The sequence below is a fragment of the Saccopteryx leptura genome, chromosome 2 (genome assembly GCF_036850995.1).
Source record: "Saccopteryx leptura isolate mSacLep1 chromosome 2, mSacLep1_pri_phased_curated, whole genome shotgun sequence".
Taxonomy (NCBI): domain Eukaryota; kingdom Metazoa; phylum Chordata; class Mammalia; order Chiroptera; family Emballonuridae; genus Saccopteryx; species Saccopteryx leptura.
This window is the reverse complement of record NC_089504.1, coordinates 10,193,234-10,213,039: the sequence shown is the minus strand read 5'-3', so window position 1 is coordinate 10,213,039 and position 19,806 is coordinate 10,193,234. Positions and strand designations below refer to the sequence as shown.

Sequence of the window (19,806 nt, the reverse complement as noted above, 5' to 3'; positions counted from 1 at the left end):
CTCCCGAGGACATCCACTGTCATTGGTGAACCGTGGTGGGTGCCATGTCCCTGCTGGGGGTGGGGAGCTGCAGGAGTCCAGTCTACACAGACGACCGGGCTAACTCAGAGGTCGGGCCACAGCCAAGGGGCCGGCGTGTCTCCCGGGCCCAAGCTGGGCAGTGGGGCTAGAGCTCCATGGTTTTTCTTTCCTGGTTGTCCTCTAAGACTCCAGGACAGTGTGCATTTGTGTGAGCAGTTCCTGAGGACAGATGGACAGGGTGTGGGTGGAGGGCTCAGAGGAGGGCTGGAGTGGGCAGAGCTTCCTGGACAGGCAAGTGGCACAGGTGGTCAGTGGTCCAGGAGGGGTCAGGCCAGGGCCAGATGCCCCAAACAAACATGAGCCGAGTCAAAGTCCTCCCTGGTTTCCCCACTTCCGGGTTGTGAGGCGGGCCTCAGTTTCCTCCTCTGTAAGATGTGGAAAGAGTCCCTGCTGGGGCCAGGGGTGGGCGGGCCAGGGCAGGGTGGGCAGATGGCCTCTGTACCTGGACGTGATGGACAGCGCCACCGGGTTGAGTCCCAAGGGGGGCGGCTGGGGGTGGGGTGGGGACAGTGGCCCTCACGGCAACCCGCGGGAGAGGAAGAGACAGACAAGCCAAGAGAGACAGACTCGCCGTGGAGCCACTCGGCGCCCGGGCCGGGAAGCCGACGCGATCCGGACCGCAGGTGGCGCCACGAGGCTGCGGTTGGGGCTCCCTGGCGGCTCCGCGGCCGGCCTTCGGGCGGCGCGGGGCCGGCGCTTGGCCTCTTGGCTGTTCCCGGTTCCGCGTGTCCGTCACCGTCGCGTCGGCCCGTCGGCCGGCGGAGACCCCCGCGCATGTTTGTGGTGGGGTCGCACCCTGGCCGGCAGAGGCCAAGGCCCAGGCGGGCACGTGGCGTCGCGACAAGCAGACCCTCGAGCATCCGAACCACCTCTCCCTCTCCCTCAATAGATTGTCCCCGCAGCTGCCACCGCAGAAATGCGGGCCCCTACACCCTCGAGGCTTCCGGACCCGCGGGGTGGAGGTGGAGGGTCGCTCGGTGTGTCCCCGCGCATCACAGCGGCCGTGCACGGGAGTCCCAGCGGCTGTGTGTCTCCGAGTGCAGATCTACTCGGTCGTGAGAGTGGCCACGGGTGGGAAGAGACGTGTTTGGGGGCTTGCACGTGGACGGGGAGACCTGCATGTGGCGTGTGTGGGTGTGAGAGGTGGGGTCATTGCCGGCACCTGTGCGTGGCTGGGCTGCAGCCTCTTTGTTCCCGCCCCTTCTCCCCTGCAGGCCCCGTGGGATGCGCAGGGAAGGTCCCAGGCCAGGCTGCAGGGACAGGGCAGCGGGCAGGGCAGGCAGAATTCCGGGGCTGGCTCTTCCTCCATTAAATTCCCACCTCTGGGCCCTCTGGGCTCCTTCCCCAAAGGGAAGACTTGCATGGGAGATGGCCACACCCCTAGTTGAAGGAAATGGAGGAGTGTGTGCACATGCGCTTGTGTATGTGTGTGCGTGTCTGTCTATGTGTCTGTCCTCCTCCTGCATCCTCTTGTGCACTGGCTCGCAGAAACCCTTTGATCTCCAGAGCTTTCCTGACTCCAGGCCCAAGACCGCCTGGGGCTCACTTGACTTGGGGGTGGGATTGACTTGCCCCAAACCAACAGCAGAAGAGAGGGCCTTGGAGGCTGAACTTTCTGTATCCCGAGGGGTTTTTTTTTGGGGGGGGGGGGAGGCTCTTAGGTCCTTTCCAGCTCTTTCCAGAATCCACCATTCTATAAGCAGATGCCCTTAGCTGGCTCCGCCTTGGGAGGAGTGGGGGATGGGAAAGGGGGTTTAGAGAGAACTGAGGCCCCACCTGGGTCAGATATGCCCAGTCCAGTAGAGCAGGTAGGACAAGTCTTTCACGGCTGCGTGTGGGGGAGGGATGTGATCAGAGAGGGTGTATGTGTGTGTATGAGGTGGGGGCGGCCTCGCAGGAACCAGAGCTTGGAGCTCCTCTATGCCAGAAAAAGGAAAATTTGGACTTTCTCCTACAAGTACCAGAATAATCTCCCCTACATTGGCACCCATTCTACTCCTAACAACACACACACACACACACACACACACACACACACACACACGGGAGGAGAATGCTAGTGTGTGATATGGGTGGGTTCCTTAACCTTTCTGAACTATTTGAAAAACACGCTTTGTGGCAATTTGCTTTTGAGGCCCTACATATTTTCCTTCTTCCCTTCAGGCAGCAAACTCAGTGTCCACTGCCAAGTGCAGGGAAGAAGGCCCCAGCCAGGCCTGGCCAATCAGAGTTCCCCATCCTGGGGCTCTGATTGGTGCAGAAATGGGCATGTGAACCCCTGGTCAGAGGCTTACCTGCTGGCAGGGCTGTGGGAACAGTCACATGCTTTCCTTGAGTTCTTAGCCATAAATCCCTTATTAACTTTAGATGGTTTGGATTTTCGCTGTTCTGCAATTGGGAAAGTCCCTGAGCAGTTCAGGAATAATAAGAGTGTTTCCTGTGTGACAGGTTCAATGATGTGTGTGTGTGTGTGTGTGTGTGTGTGGATGCGCGTGCGCCACTCCCAATGAGAGCCACTGCAGGCCTAGGAAGAGCTGAGGTTGGGAGTCAGACACACCTTGGGTCCCATATCTGCAGCTTCTCCCTGAGTGACCCTGGACAAGTCATTGTCCAGCTGAGCCCTGGTTTCCTGTGTGTAAACTGGGGCATGTAGCTCCTCTCTCAAGACAGCTGCGAGGATGAGTCTCGGGATGGCAGGCTGGCTGCAGGGGCCGGAAGGGCTGTCCTGGGAGCACCCATGACAGGGGCGGTTGGTGAGCAGGGTTCAGAAGAGGGGTGGGGGGGGAGAAGGCTCCCTGATGGAGGAGGGCAGGAGTGAAGAAGGCCATGGCAGAGGTGGGGGGTCCCCATTCTTGCCTTACCCAGATCAAAGGTAGGGGCCTGCGTTTCCCTGGTGGGCTCAGATCTCCCTCCTCCAGCCAGGGACAAGGAAGCGGAAGGATCCAGCAGGGGGAGGGAGGCCGGGAGAAGGCAGAGGGACTGCTGGGGTGGACCCCGGTAGGGGAGCTGCGGGGAGGGCCCCGCCCCACAGAGTCCTGCCAGCTCAGATCACCAGGCTGGAGTCGTCACCGACTGTTGTCACATCCACGAGTTCTCCTGCCCATCCCTCCTTCCTCTCCCCTTCTCTCTCTCTCTGGCCACCCACAGCCTCTTCCTATCCTCACAGCCTTCAGCTGCCTTTTCTCTTAGCCACTCTCCACAGGACACACAGCCGGGTGGCTCTCAAACCCAAACACGACCATGAGCTTCCCTGGCTTAAAACCCCAACGTAACTCCTGATAGCTGCTGGACCAAGTCCTCGTAACCCACCTTCAGGGCCCTGCCTGCCTCTCAACTTCCCTCTTGCTGCACCCCATCCTTATATGTGCTGGTGAGCTGGGTTCTCCTGGGTCCCAGAACTCCCGGAAGCCAGCTGTAGAGCAGGTGGGGTGGGGCCCGGGGCTGGGGTTAGCGTCCCGACTCCCCTCTCTCCTAGCTGTGCAGCCTCTGGCAAATCCCACCCTCTTTTCATCTCCTCTTTCTAATCGACAGGATGATAGTACCCATCTCACCAGGGGGGTGTGGAACCACGGGGCCTCGTACCCAGGAAGGGCCAAACCTTTGTGAGTCATGACTATCCCCGGTGAAGTCCCGTCCAGCCTCTCACTCCAGCTCTCCAGAGGCTCTTGCCAGCTCCACACAAGACCAGCCACCCCCTCTTTCATTCCTCAGGGATCCCCCAAACCCTTCCCAGGCCCTCTGACCGGAGAGGGCAGGGCGAGTGGCACACCCAGCCGTGGTGGTGGAGAACCCTGAGAGGGACCTGGACAGTAGAGGGACACTGGGTTCTGTCATCATTTTGTTGATGAGAGAACGTCCGGTCTAAGAAAAAGTCTTGTAAGAGTTTGAGCCAAACGGAGGACGATTGCCAGGAAACCAAATCAGCGGATTGAGAAAATGCCCCAGAGAAGGGCAGCTGTGCAGTTTGCTTTAACCATTGGAATAAAAGGAGGGGGCGTAGGAGGGTGACACGACATCCATGGGGGTAGACTGAGGGGGGGTCTCGGGATTGCAAACAAAGTGAAACGAAGAGACACAGCTTTGTTTTGCATTGGCGGGCACAGGATAGCGAATGATTCACATTTATAGCACATGGAGCTGGTATGCCGGGACAAAGTAACAGTGAGGGGTCTGTGGTCCGCACTGTGGTGGGAGATTGTGCCCTGATGGGTCTGGGAAAGGGGAATTGTGTGGACATTTCAAAGGTGTTATCTCAGATGCGAAGAAGGCAATAGACAGGCTGCTCACTGAAGGTAAAGATGGACCTCTGTCAAGGAAGCCACAGGCCTAGAAAGTGCTACCCCCTCCCCCCCACTTCGTGTTCAGACCACCCCTGTGGCTATTTCAGCCTCTGACTCTGTGAGGCCCACCACGCCCACCTCCTGTCAGGTTTAGCATGTGGCCCCCTTCTTTGGCCACAGTTTTCAGATCAGAAAAGACGCTGCCTTCTATCCCGGGGAAAAGAGGGGGCGGGGAGCCAGCTGAGTCCTGAGGGAGCCCGTGGACAGGGAGGCGCGCACAGCCCCAGCTGGAGGGAGTCAGCTCCATTAAAGGGCCATGGTTAACTCAATTCTTTTCAAATGCTTGGTTTTTCATTGTCTCTGTTGTCTAGGTTGAAGGAAAATATACTTTCTCCCTATCATCAAGAGGATGACGACTTTTATTTACCTGGTTCTGTCCTGTGATCCCGTCGCGGACAAGTGTCAGATGTTGTTGCTTCTGGGAAGTAATGGAGGGAGGGGACGCCCTTCCGTGGAACTCTCCCCTCTCCTGGCCCGTCTCTCCCCCCCCCCCCCCCCGCCTCCCCGTTGATCTGGGGGCAGGTCCGGCTGCTTCTTCTCCTGGCCCCCAGCCGGGCTGGGCACAGAGGACAGACATCGGGTTGAAGGACACTGAATTTCCTATCTCTTTCCCCTCGGAGGAGAGATGAGCAGGGCCTAGGCTGGGCTCAGCAGCGCGAGGGCGAGGAAGCGGGATGTGGGAGACAGCTCAGGGGGCCTCCAGATCCACGCTGGCCCGGGCTAGGTGTGAGGAAGGGTCCTGGAGGCCCCAGGTGGCTAAGGTACCTGTGCCAGAGGCAGATGGAGGTCAAGCCCACACGAGAGGTGGCGGCCATTTTGCCTAGAGCATCTTTGAGCACAAATATAGGTAAAAATGAGGGAACAATAAAAGTGGGTGTCCTTTTCGGGGGTCAAGGTCCAGGCAGGCAGATGGCGTGGGCCCGAGGGCATGGGCAGTCCCGCCAGGCCCAGTGCTCTGGTCCTTTCCAGACCTTTCTCCCCAGCCTGCACGGGCACCCAGTCGGCCGGTGTGGGTTTCCAGTGGAGACAGGGATCCTACAGCCTCAGCGAGGGGAAGTGGCGGGCAGGCAGGGGGTAGATGGCTTTCCCGGAATCCCAGATCGGGCTTTAATAATTTGTTTCAGATTAATGTCCATTCACGCCGTCTTTACAGATTCAGCTCATTGGAAGATTAAATAGAACCCTGCGCCCCTCCCCCAGTGAGGGAGACCAGCCCTGTTCTTTCTGGTGGGGCAGCTGCCTGAAGCCAGCACAGGAAATAAATCTCTTGATAAAAAAAAAACCATTTTGCTCACACGATTTCAATCCAACAGGGCATAGTGGCCCCCGTCACTTCTTGCTTTATTTAGCGGATAATCTTTCACTGTATCCGGAGACCCTCACAGAAGCACGGTGTCTTCACAGGCCCGAGGTGCCCCCTCGACGGCTTGGCGCCCAGGCCTGGCCTCCTGACTGGGGCACCCGTGCTCCCCCCCAGGGTCCCTCCTTGCGGCGGTGGCAGTGCCAGGAACTCTCAAAGGGCACCGGGAAGGGACAGCAGTGGCTGCCCCTGGCTCCCAGGCCCGGGCTTCTATTACTGTTACTTCCGATCCCAGGTGTAGGGGATTCAGCCCGTGAGGCCATGGCAGACGTCCAGCTGACGCATCATCCATTCATTCCCTCACTCACTCAATGAATACATACTGTGTGCCTTCTCTGCGCCAGACTCTGGGAATGAGGGTGACCAGACAGACAGACAGACAGGTCCCTGCCTGCCCAGAGTTACAGCCTCTCTTGCTGGAGTAAGCCTTTGTCTTACTGAATCACCTGACTAAACCCTTCCTGCTCTTGTGCCATTTTCTCTGATTCCAGCGTATTTTCTCCATTTGGTTTTTATTTCATCTAGACTATCAAATACGGAAGCTAAGATATTAATGAATAGTATTTAGAAATATTAGAAGCTGATTGAGTATTCTAAAAATAAGTCACAACAAGTCTTCACCTCTAAGAAGCACACAATTGGATAATGATAATGGAAGTCCGTCCATCGTGGGGGCCAGAACAGAAAATCAGACAGCATTAAGATACAAGATTACTAGTTCATCCAGTATTTATGATTTTTTTCCCTATTATTCTTTTCGGCATGCCTCTACATGAGTATCAGTTAACCTTGTTATGTATTAATAACTTTCCCACACGGACAAAGTTCTTTGAGTTTATAAATCATGTCTATCGTATCCTTCATAGTTCAACCTGGGAGACCAGAATATTTTGTATTCTCACTAGGGTTTATAATAAATATTATGTAAATAAAGATTTGGTTCTGACTTTTTTTTTTTTTTGTATTTTTCCGGGGCGTCGCTCTGTTGCGACCAGAGCCACTCTAGTGCCTGGGGCAGAGGCCAAGGAGCCATCCCCAGCGCCCGGGCCATCTTTGCTCCAATGGAGCCTCGCTGCGGGAGGGGAAGAAAGAGACAGAGAGGAAGGAGAGAGGGAGGGGTGGAGAAGCAGATGGGCGCTTCTCCTGTGTGCCCTGGCCGGGAATCGAACCCGGGACACCTTGCACGCTAGGCCGACGCTCTACCACTGAGCCAACCGGCCAGGGCTGGTTCTGACTTCTTGAACACATTTCTCATTTAAAAAGTTTCTAAAACCCTTTTTATTCTGAAGTTAGTTATAGACTTATAGGAAGTTGCATAAATAGTAACAGAGTCTGGGGTACCCTCCCCGCAAAGGTAAGATTTCACTTAGTTCTGATACAATATCATTGCCTGACCTGTGGCAGTGCGGTGGATGGAGTGTTGACCTGGAACGCTGAGGTCGCCAGTTCAAAACCCTGGGCTTGCCCCAACAAGGCACATATCGATGCTTCCTGCTCCTCCCCCTATTCTGTCTCTCTCTATATATATATCGATAAATAAAATCTTAAAAAAATAGGAAGAAGAAATTAGAGCACACACAAAGGAAAGACCATGTGAAGACACAGGGACAAGACGGACACCTACAAGCCAAGGAGAGAGAGACTTCAGAATAAGATACCCCTGCCGATACCTTGATCTTGCACTTCTAGCCTCCGGAATGTGTTTACGCCACCCAGTTTATGGTACTTTGTTATGGCCCCCTGAGCAAACACACTCTCCAGTATAGTAATCTGCATTTGGAGAAGGGAGGTGGGGGACAGCCCCCCCAGGACCTGATAGCCCATAAAACACAAGACACACCTTTAAATTTGAATTTCAGATAAATACTTTTTTTTCTCTAGCAACATTGAATGGGACACTCAAAAAAAAATTCATTGTTTATTGAAATTCAAATTTAACTAGGAATCTTATGTTTCCATCGGCTGGATCTGAGCACCCGGTCTGAGAAGGAAGGCAGTGGCTCCCGCCAGGACAGGGCCTCAAGGACACACAGGCCCCCTCGCTGCCCACAGGGAGGTGAGACCCCCAAGGCTGCTTCCCAGGCCTGCGCCTCTCCCTGACGGTTCCGTCTCCGGCACAAACATATTTATTGGGCTTGATGGCAAACAGATTATGCTTGTCCCGGGAAGGGCAGCTCGAAAGAGAAAACCTTGAAGTCTGGGAAATAATGACGAGAGGAGTTAAATTAAAGTGCATAAAACCCTCCCGAGAGATAACGTCAGGGTGAGTTACAGGCCCGATAAGGGGCTGGGGCTCACAGAGGGGGCCCAGAAAGGTCGCCCGGCAGCATGCGGAGAACCAGGGATCATAAATATGGGGCAAGATGCCCAGCCAGGGTCGCCGGGGTGAAAATATTGGGGTCATTCCAAAAACAATTATCCTGCTTGATTTGCTCTTCAGGTCTTGTAAATCTTTCACCTTTTATAAAAGATTTCGGTGGAAAGAAGCACTTTGGAAGCTTTAACTAATATTTTGTGGCCGCTTCTTGGTGGTTCTGCTAGAAGAAAAGAATAAGACAAAGGGGGAGAAAGCAATTACCCAGCATCCTCAGGGGCACAGGGATGGGCTGACTGTTTCTTCTTGAGAATGTAGGCTGCCCTGGGTTTTGGTTCACTCCGTTCAGAGTCTCGTCACAATTTAACAATGAATTTGTTGTGTTTTGAAACCAGGCGCAGTGGGGCTTTAGGTATCCAGTGGACCCCAGGTTTGGGGGCGGACTTGGCAGCTGTGGTGGCCATCCTGACTGTCGAGGAAGCCATCTTGACTAACGTGGCGGTTGTCTTCGAAGTCATGTCCGAAGGCTCCTGTGTCCATGCAGAGCTCTGAAGCCGGAGGATGGGTCTCGGCTGTGCCTGGCCTCAGGGTCACTGCTCCATTGCATCCCGTTTTCTCGTTGTGTGTCCAAGGGCACCTGGTTCAAGCTCTGTGTCTGTGTTCCAGGACCGCTGGCAGCCTCAGCAGAAGGCAGTCATCACTCACTCCACAAACATTCATTGAGCACTGGTTATGTGCCCGCCATTGTGTTGACCCTGTGGCCTTAGACTCAGCCCAGGGCTTCCTCTTTTAAGGCAGCCGTTGCCTAGGTTTCTCTGTTCCGCTGAACGTACACAGCCACAACATTGCCTCTGCCTCAAAAATCTCTCTCCCATCTACCATCTCCTTTAATCCTCATGACCCTGTAGAGAAGGGACAGTTAGCCCCATTTTACAGATGAAAAAACAGAGGCTCACAGAGGTGAAAACTGGCCTAGTGTCACTTACAGGAGGTGAGGCAGAGCTGAGATTTCAACCCAGATTCCAGAACTGTGTTCTTCCCAAGGTCCCATGCCTCTTTGAGAAAAATAATGAAGGGTAAAGACTGTGAGACTTGGGTTGAAATTTCTGCCTTGCTTCCTTCTAATTGTGTGACTTTGGGTGAGTCACTGAGCACTCTGAGCCTCACTCTCCTCATCTGTGTAATGGGCACAGTGCTATATCGTCCTGCCACAGGGTGTGTGTGGTGCAGTGCCAAGGAGCTCATGCATCCTGGGGCTGAGCCCAGGCCTGGAGCCTCTGGGACCCTCCCGAGGTAGGAATTGTCATTTATATGTGTGTATGAGAATTTCTCTCACTCACCTTTTGCTGTCTACCAAATCCCAATTAGTTATAATTATTCAAATTGAATAAATGTTTATTGGGTGGGACTTAGATATCCTTTGGGTTCGGGCCAGACTGAGGTTTAGGAGACTGGTAGGCACACAGAGGGGTAGCAGGTCACGGGCTGCTCGGCCAGGACGTGCCGGCCACAGTGTTCACATGGGAGTACTCATTCATTCATTCATTCATTCACACCTACGCTCAACAAATGCTATGTTGTGCCGGGTCTGCTCTGAGTGCTGGGGATACAGCGAGTGGAGAGCAGAACCAGCTTGAGTCCTCTGGACCCAGTGCTCATATTCTGGGTTGGAGACAGATGGGAGTCACAGAGGCCAGTGAGGAAGCCATTGTTGTGAGGGCCAGGAAGGTGAGGACAAAGGCGGAGTGGCCCTGATTGTCCCCATGGCGGTATATAGGGTAATGAGGCTCAGAGAGGTGAAGCGACTCACCCAAGATCACGGAGCTGACAGGCGGCAAGGCGGTTGCGTGACTGTAGCGACCGCGCTCTTAGCCAGGACCTGGCTCGGCTCCCCTTGAACGGCCTGAAACTGCGTCACTAACCCATGTTCTGAGCAGCCCCGGTTCTAGGAACGTGAACACGTGCTTTGGCAAGAAGGGTGCTTGGGAAATGCTGCACATGTCACCCCCTCCCTGGAGCACAGTGCACGGTGGCCTGATACAGGCTCGGAGGAGGTCCTGCAGGAGAGGAACCTGCTTAGCCATGTCAACGCAGTATTTCCCAAACCTCTGTGACAATGGGACGCTTTTGGGGACCAGGACATTTTTTGTTTTTAATTTTTTAAAACTTTTATTTATTGATTTTAGAGAGAGAGGAAAGGAGGGAGAGAGCAAGAGAGAGAAAGAGAGAGAGAGAGACATCAATTTGTTGCTCCACATATTTATACACTCATTGGTTGATTCTTGTATGAGCCCCGACTGGGGATCAAACCCACAACCTTGGCGTATCGGGATGACACTCTAACCAACTTAGCTACCCAGCTAGGGCCGACCAGGACACCTTTTAACATTAATTGCATTCATTCACAAGTATTTGTTGAGCACGTACGACATGCCTGGCACTGATGGAAAAAAGTGGGTGGGCCCTGCTCCCAGGGAGCTTACAGTTGGCACAGGTGACTTCCTGGCACCTCACCCTAAGAAAGAGTGTCTGGGCAGGGGAGTGTGGGCAGCTGCATGGTCACCCACCTCCATACTTCTGATTTTCTGTGGACAGAGGGGCACTTCCCACACAGAAGCCCCTCCCTGGAGGGTCAGGGTTGGCATTGCTGACCCACGGCAGCCCTCTGGGGGTTAGTGCTCAAAGGTGGAGCAGCTAGTCGACAGTCGGTGGTGGTGGGGAACCTGGGGGCATGAGGAGAGGTGACTGACACCCTAGTCCTCTGAGAAGAGGAAATGTGGCTTGGTCCCCGAGGGCCTGGCTCTGTTGCCACAGCGCCTGCTGTGTCCAGGGCAGTGCTTGTTAGGGGAACCCTTTTGCCCACATCCACCATTGATTGGCTTTCGTTCCTACGGTCAAAGAGCTGTGACTAAGACGGTGCCATTAGGGCGTCAAAGCCACCCAGCTCTGTGCCCTCCTGGATGCTCTGTAAACAGTGGGTGACAGTCCGAGGGACTGAGGCGGGCTGTGCCAGCTCCGCAGGCGCCTTGGAGGAGAGGTCCTGCAGCCAGGCCAGCAGGTGCAGCCCGGCTCAGGCATCGGCAGGGAGGCCACGGGAGTGAGTGATGAGGAGAGCTGGGGGGCGGGGCAGAGACGCCCTGCTCACATGTCGGGAAAATGACCCGACTCCCGAGCCTTGACTCCCTCCTCTGTAAAACGGCGTCATGACGGAACCCCAGGGTATCCTCAGGGCCGTAGCCCAGGCGGCCCAGAGGTGAGTCCGCTGGTGGGGGCCGGCCTTCCAGTGGGGACCGGAGGGCTGCCCACGTTCTTTCCTTCTCCGAAAAGCTAGAGACTCTGGAAAATACGCCTTGACCTGAAAAAGCCCCAACTGGACACTCCTGTGGGGTCTGTTACAGACACGACGCTGCAAATCAGATGTGACAGGGCAATGTGTGCCAAGATGGTGGCCAGCTGTTCAGCTGTGGGGCAGGGGCTGCTCAGAGACCGAGCGCAGCTTCCTGCGAGAGCAGAGCGGCAGCCTGGCTGGGCCCAGGGCGCAGGTGTGTGAGGGCGGCGCCCCTGCCCGGGAAGGGGTGGTGGCCGCCGGGGATTCAAGTCCCACACACATGCAGTCATGGACACGCACACGTGCACACACGTACAATGCACACACACACGTACAAAGTATACACCCATGTGCACGTACTCACAAGCACACACTCACACCACTACCCGGGGTGGAGAGGGGGGTTGAGGCTGAAGTGAGCCCCCCACCCTGTGCCCTCAGACAGTCGGGACTGGAGTCGGAAGGTCTGCCTCCCACGAATGCACCTTCCTCGCTGGGCAAAGCTCCACCCTTTAAGCCAGGGGTCCCCAAACTACGGCCCGCGGGCCACATGCGGCCCCCTGAGGCCATTTATCCACCCCCGCTGCACTTCCGGAAGGGGCACCTCTTTCATTGGTGGTCAGTGAGAGGAGCATAGTTCCCATTGAAATACTGGTCAGTTGGTTGATTTAAATTTACTTGTTCTTTATTTTAAATATTGTATTTGTTCCCGTTTTTTTTTTTTTTTTTTTTTTTTTTTTTACTTTAAAATAAGATCTGTGCAGTGTACATAGGGATTTGTTCATAGTTTTTTTTATAGTCTGGCCCTCCAACGGTCTGAGGGACAGTGAACTGGCCCCTTGTGTAAAAAGTTTGGGGACCCCTGCTTTAAGCCTTGATATCGTGGAACGATGCTGTCAGCCCCTGCTCCTCAGTGATTCTGAGCAAAAACCAAAGGGTGTTTAGCACAGTGGTTGGCACGGAAGCGCTGAAGAGGTCCGTTGACTTGACCAGTCCTCCGCCCCTTTTCTGCTCCGCTAACGAGGGCCCCGCCCCTGAGCCTGGGGGCTGCTGCCAATCACAGGGGCCCACGAGTGGACATGTGACCCCTGCCAGGCCAATCGGAGGCCTGGCCTGGAATGGGACTGTGGTATTTGGGAGAGAAGTCTCTCCTCGGGATCTGAAGACTTGTCCACGTTCCCCTTGCCAACAGGGTGGATGCTCTTCTCAGAAGGAGAGACCGAGTGAGCCCAGAAATAGGACAGTTGAGCTGGGGGTGATCAGGTGCTGCAGGGCGGCTGCTGAATTCCTGTCCACCACCGACACCTTTATTGATAAAAGGCTGGTCCCGGTGTTCGGAGGCGGGGTGTCCTCTGGGAGCTCCTGTGACAGTCCCGTCCCCATGGGCCCCTCACAGCATCCGAGGCAGGGACAAGATAAGTCCCTCCCTTCAAAATCCTCCCCTTTCCCAACACGGGTGGGAGAAACCAATGACTTGGGAGCAGCCACCAGGAGCCCCTCTTTCCATAGTCAGTGGAGGATTTGTTGGGTAAGGATAATGACAGCCATTGGGCAGGGGGCTTTGAGACACTGAGCTCTCTGCCCCTGTGGAACCATGGCCGCGGGCCCCGCAGCAAGGCCGCGGGGATCCCAGAGGGAGGCGGAGGAGCCATCTCAGGCTCACACATCTCCCACGGGCAGGGTTGCACTTGCCCAGCCTCTCCTTGCTCCTGCTCGACGGGTCCTCCTGGGGTTCCTTGCCTCAGAACCGGTCCTCCCCAGGCATCCACCAGCTTGTCACCCCCCAGTTAGATCCGTCAGAGCCAGGTCAAGCCTTTACCCAGCCGCATTCTCAGTCCTCAGCTGCAAACGAGTAAGAGGGGAGATGTATCTGCTTACAGCTCTCAGGCACGGTAGCTAGTCATAGACATCTGTCACCTGAGCCCTGGAGAGACTGGGTCTCAGCTAGTGGACCATGAGTTCCCCAAAAGAGGCTCTGAGTTGGGTCATTTCTTTCTCTTCAGGGTCCAGTGGGGCATAGCTCAGGGTAGGCATTAGTGGACACTTGTTGAATGAATGGTGAGTGCTTACCTTCCTCCAGAATCAGGGAACTCACTCTCCATTGGGAAACTGTTCTTATCTTTTTAGTGGACGCCTGGGAGGGATTCCTTGAGCTGCCTCTGGGGCAGGCTATAGAGGGGTCTCGGGTTTTCCCCCAAGCATCCCACACCTGCAGCAGCGCCTTCCTACCCACACCTTCCTCTTGCCAGGGTGGAGACACACTTTGTATATCTAAGTCCACAAGCCTGCTGCTTTGGTCACGGACACTGGTCGGAGCCCAAGCCGTGGCTCTGTCGATCAAGGCATTATATCATCCCCGAAAGTGATTAGAAAGCAGAGCTGTCCATCTCACTGAATTTCATGTCTCCACATTGTAAATTTCTTATGCTGGTGAATGATTGCTTGGACAGATGGCCCAGCAAGCTCTTTGCTACACATCACGTGTTCAAACAACTCCTACGGCGCTGGTCCCTCCCGTGCACGATCTCGTGGGCCCTCCCAGTAGCACCATGAGGGAGGCTGGATTATTCCTGCCCCAAATTTGGCTCTTAGAGAGACAGGAAGGGTTCACTCAAGAACCCTGGAGTGGCCCTGGCTGGTTGGCTCAGCGGTAGAGTGTCGGCCTGGCGTGCAGGAGTCCCGGGTTCGATTCCTGGCCAGGGCACACAGGAGAAGCGCCCATCTGCTTCTCCACCCCTCCCCCTCTCCTTCCTCTCTGTCTCTCTCTTCCCCTCCTGCAGCCGAGGCTCCATTGGAGCAAAGATGGCCCGGGCGCTGAGGATGGCTCCATGGCCTCTGCCTCAGGCGCTAGAATGGCTCTGGATGCAACAGAGTGATGCCCCAGAGGGGCAGAGCATCGCCCCCTGGTGGGCATGCCGGGTGGATCCCGGTCAGGCGCATGCGGGAGTCTGTCTGACTGCCTCCCCGTCCAGCTTCGGAAAAAATGAAAACAAACAAACAAACAAACAAAAAAACCCAAGAACCCCGGAGTGGTGACTCATGCAGGGGGTGTGGGCCCAGGTCAGTGGAGTGCCAGAGCCCAGAGTGTGAGGCTGGTGGGCTGAGTGCCCCAGGCAGGCCCTGGACCTTGGCCTTGTGAAACCCCTCCAGGGGGGGCATGAAGCCCCCACCTCACTTCCCCCAGCGGCTGCTGTGAACCCCTCCTTGCCACTTTCAGAGCCTCCCCCTGGCTGCCCTGGGCCGAGCCCCAGGGCAAGAACTACTGGGAGGCTGCAGCCCATGGGCCACTCATGGGGCTTTCTTTTTTTTTTTTTTTTTTTTTCTTTTTTTTTTTTCATTTTTCTGAAGCTGGAAACAGGGAGAGACAGTCAGACAGACTCCCGCATGCACCCGACCGGGATCCACCCGGCACACCCACCAGGGGCGGTGCTCTGCCCCCCAGGGGGCGATGCTCTGCCCATCCTGGGCGTTGCCATATTGCGACCAGAGCCACTCTAGCGCCTGAGGCAGAGGCCACAGAGCCATGCCCAGCGCCCGGGCCATCCTTGCTCCAATGGAGCCTTGGCTGCGGGAGGGGAAGAGAGAGACAGAGAGGAAAGCGCGGCGGAGGGGTGGAGAAGCAAATGGGCGCTTCTCCTATGTGCCCTGGCCGGGAATCGAACCCGGGTCCTCCGCACGCTAGGCCGACGCTCTACCGCTGAGCCAACCGGCCAGGGCAATGGGGCTTTCTGAAGACACTTTTGACTTTGCAAAGTCCCTGCATGGCTGGGTGATCGAGGTCTCACTCTGCGAACTGGAGCAGGGTTCCGATCAGTCAGTGACATGCTCTGGCTCATATAAGAATGAGACAGCACTCGAACTCCAGGTGTGCAGGCTTTATTAGAGAAGAAAGATCTGCCTGGGCACTTCTCTGAAAGAAGGGCCCCCAAAACAGACTGAAGTAAAATTTTATAGGGTTGGGAATAGCCTCAAGCAAGGGTGTGCTGGTATGTTCAGCTTTCTGGAATACTCTTCCTTGGGGCGATCGACCAGCTTCCTGGAACCCCTCTGTCCCAGGGGCGATTGTCCAGTAATTAAGGGTGGGGTCTGGCAGCCAAGCGGAACAGAAAAAGGGCAGTTGTAATTCCTGGTCAATTCATGTATCTATCAGCTCACACACGTCATCATTCTGGATCCCTTAGCGAGAACAGCCAAGTCACCTGAGAGATCCCCTCCTTTGTGGAACTGATAACTTTTATTTATTTATTTATTTATTTTACAAGGACAGAGAGAGAGTCAGAGAGAGGGATAGACAGGGACAGACAGACAGGAACGGAGAGAGATGAGAAGCATCAATCATTAGTTTTTCGTTGTGAGACCTTAGTTGTTCATTGATTGCTTTCTCATATGTGCCTTGACCGTGGGCCTTCAGCAGACCGAGTAACCCCTTGCTCAAGCCAGCGACCTTGGGTCCAAGCTGGTGAGCTTTTGCTCAAACCAGATGAACCTGCGCTCAAGCTGGCGACCTCGGGGTCTCGAACCTGGGTATTCCGCATCCCAGTCTGATGCTCTATCCACTGTGTCACCGCCTGGTTGGGCTGATAACTTTTAGAAACATGAATTTACCAGGAATTCCAAACTGCCCTCTTGATGTTCCGCTTATCTGTCAGACCTCACCCTTACTCACTGGACTATCACCCCCGAGGCAGAGGAATTCCAAGAAGCTGGCAAGCTGCCCCAAGGAGGAGCATTCAGGACATACCAGGACTTTTGATTCAACTCCCACTTTGCTCGAGACTCTCCTTTACCCTATAAAATTCATCCCCTAGCTTGTACTGGTGCTCTTCTTCCCAGAGAAGTGCCTGGCAGGGTTCCTTTCTCCCTCCCTCCCTCCCTCCCTCCCTCCCTCCCTCCCTCCCTCCCTCCCTCCTTCCTTCCTTCCTTCCTTCCTTCCTTCCTTCCTTCCTTCCTTCCTTCCTCTCTCTCTTTTCTTTTCCTTTCTTTCTTCTTTCTTTTCTTTTTTCTTTCTTTCTTCCTTCCTTCCTTCCTTCCTTCCTTCCTTCCTTCCTTCCTTCCTTCCTTCCTTTCTTTCTTTCTTTCTTTCTTTCTTTCTTTCTTTCTTTCTTTCTTTCTTTCTTTCTTTCTTTCTTTCAATAAAGCCTGTTACTCTGGTCTTTTCGGACTCCCAAGGATTCCAACAATAACCTGCTCATGAACTCTGACCTTGGCCCCGTTTTTAAATGAGAAAACAGGTACAGAAAGCATGCCAAGGTCACTTGCTGCAAGTGGCAGAACTAGGATCTGAACTAGGCAGCCTGGCTGCCACACCGGGCCCCTGGCCCCAGGCCACGCTGGCTCCCCAGCCCGGCAGCTGCTATGGTCAAGCCTCCTGCTACCCCAGAAAAGCCACCAGCCACGGCCACTCTTCCTCTAAAGAAACCGAGACTTCTGACATCCTCAGACACTCCCTGGCCCAGAGAAACAAATCCCAAGATGAGGTGGGGGTAACTTTGTTTCTAGAACTTTCTCTACTAATTTACAGCCTCCCCTAGACCTTTTCTCCACCGCATATCAGCTAAGCTCTTAAGAGTCAAGGGCTTGAAGAATGCTAAAAATTTAATGTATGTTAAAAGGGTATTAAATTCTAAAGTAAAATTTACATGGAAATATGACATTAAAATATTTTTTAGCTTTCAGGAAGCTGGGGGCTGGAATGCTATAATATAGACAAATTTTTATCATTTTAAAAAGAATTAGCTTCACAGTATTTCTTACGTATTCATAGTTAATGCAGAAAGATGTGAACCCTGCCTGGAGCGAAGGCTGATGGGGCGGCCCCTGGAGGGAGGGCGCAGGCCCTCAGCTGACCCTGCGGCTTGCCTGGAGGTGCAGGGGCTGCCCCCTGGGCCCCAAGATCCTGCCAGCAGGGAGAGGCCTTAGCCTGTGTGTTCTGGTATGAGACTGGGAACTCTGTCTCCATGGCTTCATTACTCATCCCCTACTGCGAGCCGGCCTATGATAGCATCTTACTTACTCATGAAGCTCCCTGGAGAAGGTGGGATTTTGTCCCAGTTGAGATGAGAATATGGCTCCTCTAGAGGGGTTGAGTCATTGGTCCAAGGTCACACAGTAGGGAGGCAAATTTTTATTCTTTCTGCAGAGTCTCAGCTGAGTCTTGAGGCTCTCAGCATTCACCCAGCAGGCTGCCCCGTCGCGGGCTCCCTGTGGCTGGAGCGGGGCCCTCTTGGGTCCCAGCTCTGGCACTCGAGCTCTGACTCTTGTCTCTCCTGGGCCCCTCCACCGAAGCCGGCCTCCCCAGCCAGGCGAGGGGGCCTGGAGGACCCCGTCCCCTGGGCTCCCGCTCACTGCAGCACCAAGGCCCAGGCAGACCCTGCCCAGAGGATGTGCGCAGACATCGTGGGATGAAGGGGAGAGTTCACGGACAGCAAGTGTTCCCTGCCGTCACCCCCACATCGGGCCCTGGGCTGGGGGCCGGCACGCAGATATCACTCAGAGCTGTCCCCCAGCCCCTCAGAGGGGTTGTGCCTTTAGGAAGTCTGTGGCTGAGTCCTTTCCAGGAAGGGCACAGCAGGGGCATGAAGAGGGTGCTTGGACAAGGGAGAGGCCGTGACTTCCACAGCCGGAGGCGCGTGCTGGCAACAGGGCTAGAACCCCAGACCTGGGGGGGGGGTGTCATTTATCCTTACACCAGCGCCCTCCCGGCCTGTCTCAGGGTCAGGGGGTCTGGCTACAGGACGCACGGAGGGTGGGGAGTGAGGGGGGCACATGTGACTAGATGTGGGGTGATCTGGGGGTCATGGAGACTGAGCTCACAGGTCCTTGAATAACAGACGAAAGGAAGACTCCGTCCTTTCAGCTCCCTACCACAGGCCCCTCTGGATGTGGCCGTCTGGCTCGGCCCAGGGCCATGAGTCAGAACCTGGGGGGCCTAACCCAGCGGCCCCTCCTCCAGCTTATCCTGCTCCAGGCATCATCAGGGCCGAGAGCCGGGGAGGCTCCTGGGCCTGCCAGCTCTGTGACCCTCTGACAGGCAAGCAACCAGCCTGTCTGTAAAGCCCAGTGGCGCCAGAGATCAGGGTAGAGGAAAGGCCAGGCACTTGGTGACCCGTTTCCTCCCTGTCACAGCCGTCCCAGGAAACCCGAAGTGGGGGCTAAGGACAGCACCAGCCCCAGCCGTGCTCCTGAACCTTGGCCATGGAGATGAACTGTCTCTAACTATTTCCATTTTACAGTTGGGAAAACTGAGGCTCCGTGAGATGGAAGGTGTCCTCAATCACCCGACCAGACAAGGGCAGGGCTGGGATTACCCGGGGCTGTGTGACTTTGGGCCATGGCTGCGTCCTGGCTGCCCGAGGAGGCCCCGCCCCTGCTTCTCGCATGTCGACAGCTGTAAGCCCCGCGGGTCACCTCGCCACCTTGGCTGTGAGGACGGGGGCTCAGACTGCAGCCAGCGCTGGTCCCAGGAGAACGTCCCAGCTGAGGCAGGGGGCCGCACCGGCGGAAATGACCGCTCACTGCCTGGCAGGCACCTCCGGGAGGTCACTCATTGGCAGTTAAAAATCTATTGTGACTTGTCAGAAAAATGAATAAATGGGCACATTATTTTTTCATTCCAGACCTCAGCATCTGTTTGTCTAATCAGGGAGGAGAGTGGGGACGGCGGCGAGGGCTGCTGGGTGCGTTTTATGTAAGTTTTCCTCTGTCAGAGGAGTTTACGTGGGTAATGAACAGGCGGTGCTGATTTGAAATATAATCCCATTACGCTGACGAGATTACGGGGCTTCGAGACTTCACAAATCACTCTCGGGGCCTTTCCTGCAAACACCACCCTACTGGGATTCTGCACTTAGGCAGAGGGGTTTGGTGGGAGCACATGACAGGCCTCCCCCTCCCCTCTCCCCGGCTGCTTCTCAAATAGCCGGCCTCCCAGCGGGGCTCAGTGGGGCCTCCAGGGTCTAGTGTTTGGGTCACATCCGTGGCGTGGCGGCAGAGGCGCTGCAAGGCCGGGGACAGGTTGTGGGGGCAGGCGGCAGGTGGGAGAGCTGGCTCCACCACATCCCAAAGGCATGGCCTCGGGGGAGGGGCTCTGCTTCTCTTTGCCTCAGTTTCCTCCTCTGTAAAACGAGGATTAGGTGGACATGACGATGGCCTGAGAAAAAGCTTAATAAAATAGTAAATAGCTTGACGTGAGGTCTTACTAAGAGGCGGGGCAGCCTGACCAGGCAGTGGTGCAGTGGATAGAGCATTGGACTGGGATGCGGAGGACCCAGGTTCGAGACCCCAAGGTCGGTCGCCTGCTTGAGCGTGGGCTCATCTGGTTTGAGCAAAAAGCTCACCAGCTTGGACCCAAGGTCGCTGGCTCGAGCAAGGGGTTACTCGGTCT

The 19,806-nt window shown here is 55.3% G+C and overlaps 1 non-coding gene across 1 annotated transcript; it reads left to right on the top strand.

Moving 5' to 3' along the window:
• Positions 1–8,201: 8,201 nt before the first annotated feature.
• On the top strand, positions 8,202–8,315 carry LOC136396399 (U5 spliceosomal RNA). The gene has a single exon (XR_010749687.1). It is a non-coding gene; the product is annotated as a U5 spliceosomal RNA (small nuclear RNA).
• Positions 8,316–19,806: the final 11,491 nt, after the last annotated feature.